The 9,606-nt window shown below is 42.7% G+C and overlaps 1 long non-coding RNA gene across 6 annotated transcripts; it reads left to right on the top strand.

Moving 5' to 3' along the window:
- Positions 1-4,346: 4,346 nt before the first annotated feature.
- Positions 4,347-6,494, top strand: LOC123144585 (uncharacterized). Of its 6 annotated transcripts, none has more exons than XR_006471740.1 (4): positions 4,347-5,526; positions 5,654-5,772; positions 5,861-5,944; positions 6,236-6,494. It is a non-coding gene; the product is annotated as an uncharacterized lncRNA (long non-coding RNA). The 6 variants fall into 6 exon arrangements; XR_006471741.1 differs by having other exon boundaries at positions 6,024-6,494; XR_006471739.1 differs by having other exon boundaries at positions 5,861-6,494.
- The last annotated feature ends 3,112 nt before the right edge of the window (positions 6,495-9,606 follow it).

The following is a 9,606-nucleotide window of genomic DNA, read 5'->3' as shown; positions in this document are numbered from 1 at the left end:
CCTCATTTATATACTGGAAAATGAAAAACAAAAAAGTATAAGAAGACCCAATTCCTCTTTTATGTGCACCTTGTGTGCGTAGACACTGGACTACAATTGTAGCAACAAAGAGTATATATTTATCGGGTAATAGAAATAGTGCTACTTCTTTGGATGCAGTCACAGAGACAAGACTTTTTGTGATTAGAGAGGGTACTTTCTTACTTGCTGATCACTGAATGTGTGAGTGATCATTATTATGTTGGATTGGTAGATGTTGTTTGATGCCATAAAAAGGCTTTGTACCTGAATCAACTATAGAGTGCCCAAAGAAAGAAGAAATAAACACTTTTGATAATTTAGCACCATTAAAAAATCGATGAACTAACCTTTTTTTAAGACTCTTCTGGGATATGTAGGTTGACGAATGTACTGAGTTGGGGGTTCTCAAACAGTTTGACATTTGGGTGAGTGTCATTTTTCTTGAAATTCGTTGCATCTGGTACGCATCATTTCTGTGCAACCAATTGGACTCATCATCTTCATAAATATTCTCTTTTTCGTCGAGGATGTCTCTGTTGAAATGCATGGAATTTGATACTACACCACCTGCACATGTTATGTTCTGCAGTTGTGTGACTGCCAATTGTCCGGTAGCTGGCATGTGTGACACAATGTTACTGCCATTGAGGACGGCAGCAATATGCTTATTTTGCTTGCGGGTTTGACGTTGTCGCTTTAATATTTCCTCTCTATTTTGTGCATACCACTCCATTTCCATCCGATTATTAGTCTCATTACGGTCTGAATATATGAAGAATAGATCATTATATAGTAATACAACTGGGCCATATATCATGAAGTTGATCATTGTTACCTTGTGACATAGCCAACTGTGTGTGTACTCTGTTATTTAGGCCATTGATCTTGGCAGCGGCAATTTTTTTTTCTGTTTCTAGGCCTCACGCCGTCTCTTATTAATCTCATCCCTATTTTGTGCATATTGCTCTCTATCCATCTGCCTTTTTATTTCTTTAGGGTCTGCAAATCACGACACAATTCAGCAGTTGAGAGTGGTAGGGGCCATACGAAGTCCTTCAACCCTGTGAATGTAAGAGTGTTATCATACAACTATCTTTGAAGGAATAGTATTACCGGAATACAGACATAGTAGAGTTTTGTTTATCAACTCCCACCAACTGTTTACCTTCAGAGCTTTCTTGTGGTACCTCTGCTTACCCAAATGAATTCAATTTGCATTAATATACTTAGTATAATGCTACAAGATGTAGTTATTTGTAATACTATTCATCTACGTCTGTTACCCAAATGAATTCAATTTGCATTAATTTACTTGCATAATGCTACAGAATATAATAGTTTGTAATACTATTCATCTAGGTCTGCTACCCAAATTAATTCAATTTGCATTAATATACTTGGCATAATGTAACAGCATGTAGTAGTTTGTAATACTATTCATCTAGGTCTCTTTCAAAGTGTGGCTTTTTTTAGTTCATATTACTTTAACTGAGCAATGGGTGAACCATATGCAGCTTGGTGAGGCTTTTAGGTGAGGTCAGTATCATGTGCATTTGCCAAGGCTTCATGGTACGATTTCAGGTTTAGGTCAAGTACGTACAATAGGGATCATGTTAGCATATGCTCATGCCATAAGAGTCATTCTTGTTTTTGATGAATTATAGAATGCCAACATGTTTTTTATCATTATAATATGCAGAAAAGCAAGAGGATCAATCAAATGGATCACACTGGCAACATGTTGGCAAATAAGCGTGCACCTGCGGAGCAGTTCATCGGCGCTGTGACGTCGTCGTATACGCAGTGCGGCGATGGCACGGGACAGTCTGGGTGGCGGCGGCATGTAAAAGCCTCGCGAAGTTCAGACAGTCTGGGCGGCACCTTTGTTGGCGAAGAGCTCGGACGTGAATGACGCAGGGCAGGTCAGCTCGTCGAACCCGTCGTCAGGTCCCTCGCCGTCTGCGCAGGGCAGCGATGGCACAGGTCAACCTGGACGCTTGGATGGCAACAAAGTTCAGACAGTCTGGGCGGTACCTGTATTGACGAAGAGCTCGTTGTTGCAGCCGTCCTCTGGTGCCTTGCCGTCTGCGCAGGGCAGCGATGGCGCAGGTAAACCTGGACATCTGGACGACAACGGAGTTCAGCTAGTCTGGGCGCGACACCTGTGTCGGCGAAGAGCTCGTCGTCGCCGTCGTGGTCGGGTGCCTCGCCGGATGCCCAGGGCAGCGATGCCGCGGGTTAACCTGTACGCCTGGATGGCAACGCGGAACGACGGCGGCGGCGGGGAAAATAAAGTGGTTGCCGCTAATTTAGCAACTTTCTTTCTGTATTGTTGAACAATGCATGCGGAACGGACGTGTGGTTTCCCTTTTGCGATTGTTTTTTTTTCTCTCCATATAAATTGGACGTGGGTTTGATTGTTTCCCTTGTGCGCGGGCGTGGGTTGTTTCTCTTGTGGGAGCGTGGGCCTGGCAGAGTTTTCGTCCGCCATGTTCTCTTGTTTAATAGTAGTGTAGAAGAAGTGTAGATTTTTTTTTCTCTCCATATAAATTAGACGTGGGTTTGATTGTTTCCCTTGTGCGCGGACGTGGGTTGTTTCTTTTGTGGGAGCGTGGGCCTGGCAGAGTTTTCGTCCGCCATGTTTCTTGTTTAATAGTAGTGTAGAAGACTAGGCCAGGACTCTTATGGGCCGAACAGCCCAACCGCAGCTAAGGAAAAAAGTCTGAGCTAGGACTCTTCTCCACCTAGCTTCAAAAAAGGACTCTTCTTCAACCCGTCCTCCGGACTCGAGGAATCCTCCTCCACGATGGCAACTCCTCCGCCCTCCTCCTATAAGAACCTCCTCCTCGCGCGAGCCACCTGATTTGCTGAGATCGCGGTAACACGCAAGTGCGGCGCGGAGCTCGCTCAAGGTCGATGCGCCCCGTGGTGGTGGCGTTCGAGGCGGGTCGGCCCGAGGTTCAACAATTTCTCGATCTCCGGGGTTCAACAATTTCTTGCCGGATCCGCTCGTCGGCATCCGTGGACTGCATGAGCCGGATGTCTCCTGTGCCCTAGCAGTGGTCACTCGATCTCCCTCTCCCGAACGACCCCGGTACCCTCCCCATCTGCTCTGTTATTCTCAGACCTCGGCTGCGGCGTGGCTGCTATCAGAACTTCTTCCTCATATCACGATTTCATGCACTACGCATCCTGCTTGCCCATAGCAACAGTAACACCATCACCTTTGATTGGAATTACCTTATTAGTGAATTTGGTTTGATTGGAATTACCCTGTTTGTGCAATTTGGTCAAGCGTGTTCACATATGATGCCACTGAGCCTGGGAATGAGGTGGGTTGATCCTGCCTAGGCACCAGCTCCTGTGATTAGATGGAAATCAGAGTGTATGATTTATTCTTACAGAAAACTTTTCATGCAAACTGGATGTCCTCATGTGTCCTTTCAGTACCATGATTGCAATTTCAGCAAACTATGTAAGGACCAAAAACAGACATGCTGCTGCAGATGTACTGCTTCTTCAGTTACATGAATAGATAGCGCTAAAAATAGATTCTATAACTGATTTTGGAGTGTGGCACTGCAATTTCAATAAATATGCACTACAAGCTAAAGGTGTGCTATCTAATACAGATCAATGAACAGATCTTGCTGTGTTGTGATGAACAGATCCTTCAAAGTACCAGTTGTAATGCAGCAGCAGGCCATATATTGGTACAAAGAAACCATATAAACTGGATTCAGTCACAAAAAAGACCATGTCCATATAAGTTCTCTTATCTGTTGGTGTGGATTTTCTTTAGGAACTTACTTGGTGTGAAATTATGTTCCTGCTTTAATAGCCAAATCAATATCAACAGCTATATATTCCAGTATTTACTCCTTTCCACTTCTGTTCTACTAATGTGTGCCTACTTTTGTACAATGCTCTTAACTGAAATTGGTTGGTCATGCAGACAGTAGGTGCATGAGCCCATGGCCGGTTGCACCGGCGATGGGGTTGGAGCGCATAATAGTGACATCAACCTGACTGCTGGCTGTTAAGCATCTTCTTTGACGTCCATACTACCACATATCTTATTTAGTTTGACCTTCTGTGAGGATGAGGGCTTCGTGTCTCACATGATAGTGTTCTCTACCAATCTTACGAGGCTACCACAATCATAAGCCATCATGTTCATTAGGGAAATAAAGGTTCAGGAAAAGAAGATGGTTTGGGGAAACACAAATATGCTGGGGGCATAGTAAAGCTGCAGATCTAAATGCATGGACAATATCTCCTGCAGTTTTGATTCATTTTTATTCAGGTAACTGCTCCAGGTGAGAATGATATGCTGCTGCTCATGCCAAAGGTTGTGATACATTTTTTTATGATAGTATGAATTGATTGATGATGCATCACAAGTAGCACAAGTTCTGCAGTATCCATTTCAGTAAGAAGTTTGCATTGAGTAATTCTTTTCAAGAAGAAGCTTACCATGCACAACTAGCTAGCGAATACTTCATTCTTCGGTGGAAGACATAGCATATAATTACCTTGAGCACATCAATACAAGATTTTCTAGCATCAAGTATTGTTCATGGTTCACTCATAATGTGTGTTCTGTCCACTTTTCAACTTAATTTTATTAAGATTTCTGGTTATCACTGCAGGAGTTGCACCAGAGTCAATGAGGGTAGTCTGCATTGCAGACTGTGTTAACTATTCCAGATTTTATCAACATTAAATTGTGCATTGCCATTGCCATTTCCATTTCTTGCATCACCTACCTTGAAGTTGAGAGGATTGATTTTTTCTGTAATTGTTCAATTGGAAGTAAAAAATCAACTCTGCATGCTTACATGAAGCTAGATTCCTGAAAAATAGTTGTTTTCGCACAGTATATCAGTATTTTGTTTCCCGATCTAAAAAAGATGTGTCTGAGCCTGACACAAGAGTTTGGCTAATCTGCAGTATGACTCATTAGTAGTATTTTCTTAGACATGTTGAATCATTCCTCTATCCCAGTATTCAAAATTTACATATTGTGATATTGTCACAACTGTCAAGTGTAGGTTCCACAACCAAGCAGAAGTTGTCACCAAAGGTCAAGATGGAAATAGGTAAAACCGGTATTTACATGTTACACATCCGCAGCTGTAGGATGAACTGCCATGGACTCCTGACCAACTATCCCACACATACGACTCTTTAAAAGGATGTTCTTCCTCTATCTCTCCATGTCGTGTTTTATTCCATCCCAGACTTCATGGTTCCATCCGTACTGGATTCCCAACAAGGAGAACGTGATTCGGTCCATCTATGCCTTCCCCTTATCATATTCAAGGTTTTGCATTACAGGATGATTGATGCGTCCGATGAGGATCCACAATAATGTGAAGTAAGGAGGCGACATCGGTAGTTGAGGCTGTCAAGTGGAGGAATATGTTGGATTGGTGGTGGCACGCAAATCACACTCTAAATCCAATTGGAGTTCATCTATTCTACCATCGCCCCACGCCGTCGGTAAATAATCCCCCATCCTAAATCCCTCGGTTATCAGGTTGTTGGATTTATAACAGAATCCCCAATAAACAGGCTTGATCCATAATATCTTATCAAGAAAAATTGGCCTTTTCTGCGTATCTTGCAGCACTTCTCCTTACCAGATTACACGATGGAGGGAGGGGGGAACCAGCTGGGGCGGTCTGCAGTCTGCAAAGTCTAAAGTTGAACCCTGCACGGACATCTCGCCGATGCCGACAATATTTGGTTTGGTTTCAGTGAGCACGTGCTTGAACGCCTCAAATTTTCTTGATATGTCCCTACAGTTAAGGCTGGCTCCTTGACGCTCCTGCAGGCTACCAGGAAGGACCTATTCAATTGTGTTGGTTGTTGTGTTCGTTCTAATGGGATACAAGTCACATGGCGTGATGGACATCAGGTGTGCAGAAATATGTTTGTGCTTTGATAGTTTCCTGATATGCGCACATGTGTTTTTAATACTTCCCCTTGGATTATAGGAATTAGACTTGTGATGGAAATCAGACAGGCAGAAATATGTTTGCTGTAAATAGAGTATAAGAGCTCCTATGAATTAATATGTTTAGAAGTTCAATGATCGATCTCATCTTATTAGTAACTGAGTTAAGCAACAGGCATATGTACTATCAGTTTTTATGTCTGACGCTCTTGCCTTCCATACGTACTGAATTAACAAAATTCCTATGTTCAGGAGGCGATGCAGCGCTGGAAAAAACTCATCGTAGTAATTAGCTAATTATTGTATATTGTCAGTTATACTTCTCTTCATATATACTATGACATCATTTTTCCCTCTCTATCTGCTAACATGAAATTTGTATACAGATAAACAGAGCTATCACTATAGACGCATAACGAACTTCTCATATTTACATGGTTGAGTATAAATGTATGTCCAAGTATTTGTATAGTTCAATGTTACGTGAGTAAATATACATCTTACACCAAAATATTCAGAAATCCCCAGTTCAATATATTATGTTTATAAATAAATAGATGATTAACTCGACGCATGCATAATAAATTCAAGGTATCTATCCAAAGTTTTTGTAAGTAAAAGGCAGTATAACAAAGAGTAGAATCTAACACTTATTTTCGTGTCATTTTGGCTTTAGTATTGAGAGAAATAAAGTTTTTTTTAGAATGAAGACGCCAAAGTCGTCCGGCTTTAAATTAATAAAGCCAACAAGGCAGCGTTTACAAAGTCTAAAAACAGATACCACGGCAATCCAGCTTAAGTATTACAGAACCAGCCAAAATAAAAGAGGTCCATCAACACCAGCACGCAGGCTGGAATAACAAGTCATCGGCAAGCATACACAAAGAAACGAGATGCAAAATGATATCAGTCTTGAGCAAGATCCGCTCCATCGTCTCGATCATGCGCTCCTCGTCTCGCGGTTTCCCCAACGGTGTTTAGGTCTGCAAGAAGAGGACAGGACATCGGCTGGGTGAGAAGGGAATTTCTTCTCGATGGTCATCTTATTAGGCACAGTCCATAAGGACCAAAGCAGCGCCCCTACGCATCACCAAACAATCCTTGCACTAGCCCCCTTTTGCGTATGAATAATTTGTAAAAGATCGGCACCGCATGAAGGGTTCCAGTTTTGCTGGAAAGCGGCTCTAACTGTGCTCCAGGAAAACCTGGCTAGGTGACAACGAAAGAAGGCATGATTTGCAGCTCGATGGTACTGCACACCACACAAGACCAGTCGGAAGGTCCGTTGCGTTTCGCAACGTTATCCGCCCTCGGTAGGCGGTTTTGGAACATTTGTCATAGGAAGATTTTTATCTTAAGCGGGAGACCGGCCTTCCATAGCCCCCGAGCTATAGAGAGAAATAAAGTTAGGGTAACTATTCATTCTAAATGGTTTCTTGTCTTACTAGATTGACCTTTTTCTTTCCTTATAGATCCGTAAAATAAATAGCATATCCTGGTTTTCGGTCTCCTCATCACCCATTGGCATCGTTTGGATGCTACATTCCCCTAGGACGACTTGTTGGGTGGAGCAGTAGGCCGCCGGGGTCACACGTTCATGGAGGATGTCGCGCCCTATAGGGACGTTACAACTTAGATGAGGAGCCCGTTGCAACGCACGGGCATATGTACTAGTAAACTTTAACCACGTACCCCCTCCGTCCCAAAATATAACTGTATCAAGCTTAGTACAACTTTGTATTAGAGCTAGTATAAAGTTGAGACACTTATATTGGGACGGATGGAGTGCTAGACTAGTAAAATATTAATGCATGTCACCAAAACTTATATTATTGGATTTATATATCATTTTTGCTACGTAAACTTGCATAATCGATATGTTGACATCAGATTTTGACATGGTCAAAAACATAATTAAAATGGCTTCAAATAGAAAAGTGCTTAAAGTGAGAAAGTTCTGTATCGTTAAAAGGAGAAAATTTGATATTTGGGCCATAGCCATCCGATCTCATCTCTAAGAAAGAAGTTGTGTTTGAAGTATTGAGATTTTATATTCAGAATACTATTCGGCTGATTACGCCCCCAAGACGGCCTCATATGGAAAAATGATCTACACGAATTGTCTTCGTCTCGTCGAAACTATCAATTCTGATATAAAAATCGTCCCAATCCAAGTACATATGCAAAAATTAGAACTATCGGAATGCAGCTCTGTCATGAGGCGAAATATGGCGCGCCCCACCAGACACATGTCTCATAGGTAGCACGAGCAAATGGATATTTTGCGTGACCGTTTTAGCCCAGTAGATGGCTTCGAATCGAAAAACGTTCAACATGAAAGTTGTTCGCCTTGTCGAAGCGAGTAAATATGCTTTTGGGCGCGTTTTCATCGAGGTCGTTTACTGCCATAAAAAAGACCTGCAAGGTGCAGCCAGTTAAAACTGGACAGTTTTGGAAAGTTCGGACAAAATCAATCCAAATTTGACTAGAGTTTTGGACGTGAATCCAAGCATTTTTCTTGCACGGGAAGTCCAGCCGCCTCTTATATACCAAAGGGGTGGCGGCCGATTGAACAACACACAATCGAACAAATCCCTCTACTACTTTTACCATTACTTTTATCTTCTCCCTTTGTTCTTCTTCTTCCTCGTTCTTCGTCTGTTCTTCTTGTTGCAGGGCGGCGAACCTCGAGGCCCTAGGGGCTATCAGGCTGACCTAGGGCAGTCCATCGCCGACGTGCGTCTAGACGGGGTCCCTCCCGGGCGCGTGGGGTTTCGAGTCCTCAAAAGCACCCGTCGGATTGCCTGCGTACCGCGCTTCCGGCCTGGTCTCGTTCGACGTGAGCTGCGGTGCATCACCCCCGGCGTCGAGGGTACACGGTGACGTGTTCATGTGCGAACACACATTTTGGCAACTCCGTTGGGGATGAAGCCTTGAACGGTCTCTAGCCCGTTCTTGCTATGAAGAGATCGTCATCTAGGGTTTGCAATCTACAAAGATAATATGAATACCCAATTCACTACTGTAGATGCAAATAATTCATATGGTGTTAATAGATCGTTCAATGAGTATACTCTATCGGCAAGCCCTAGTTTTTCAATCATGCATCTAATTACGTGCAAAGGCCGATTCAAGGTAATTACATGCTTTAACTTCTTATGATACTAGTAACATGTACCATATGTAATCCAACTCTCATGCATCGGCAACCCCACAAATCGTTATGCCGATGAATGACATGATGAGTTTGGTCGATCAAGTTGAAACACCTCGTGTGGGAACTTCCAATAGCATGCGGCAAAGTGTTTCACCTTTTTATTCATCGGCAACTAATTTGCAATATACTAATTCAACCATGCCGATGGATGGGAGAATTGGCCACGCTACTACTAGCTATTCGGCCAATTACTCTCAACCATCATATGCTACACCTCTTGTTAGTAAATTTTCAGCACCGTACGCAACTTTAGATGTTCATAATTCGGCCCCGCACATTCATGGTCATAGCCGAATAAGTGAAAATTTTGCAGAAACACATGTGTCGTCATCTAATACTGTAGCATATAATGCATGCTGTACGCAATTTGAGAATTTCAGTAACACTCATGAATCATTGCCGAAAG

The sequence above is a fragment of the Triticum aestivum genome, chromosome 6D, assembly GCF_018294505.1.
Source record: "Triticum aestivum cultivar Chinese Spring chromosome 6D, IWGSC CS RefSeq v2.1, whole genome shotgun sequence".
Classification (NCBI taxonomy): domain Eukaryota; kingdom Viridiplantae; phylum Streptophyta; class Magnoliopsida; order Poales; family Poaceae; genus Triticum; species Triticum aestivum.
This window is presented reverse-complemented; position numbering and strand designations above follow the sequence as displayed.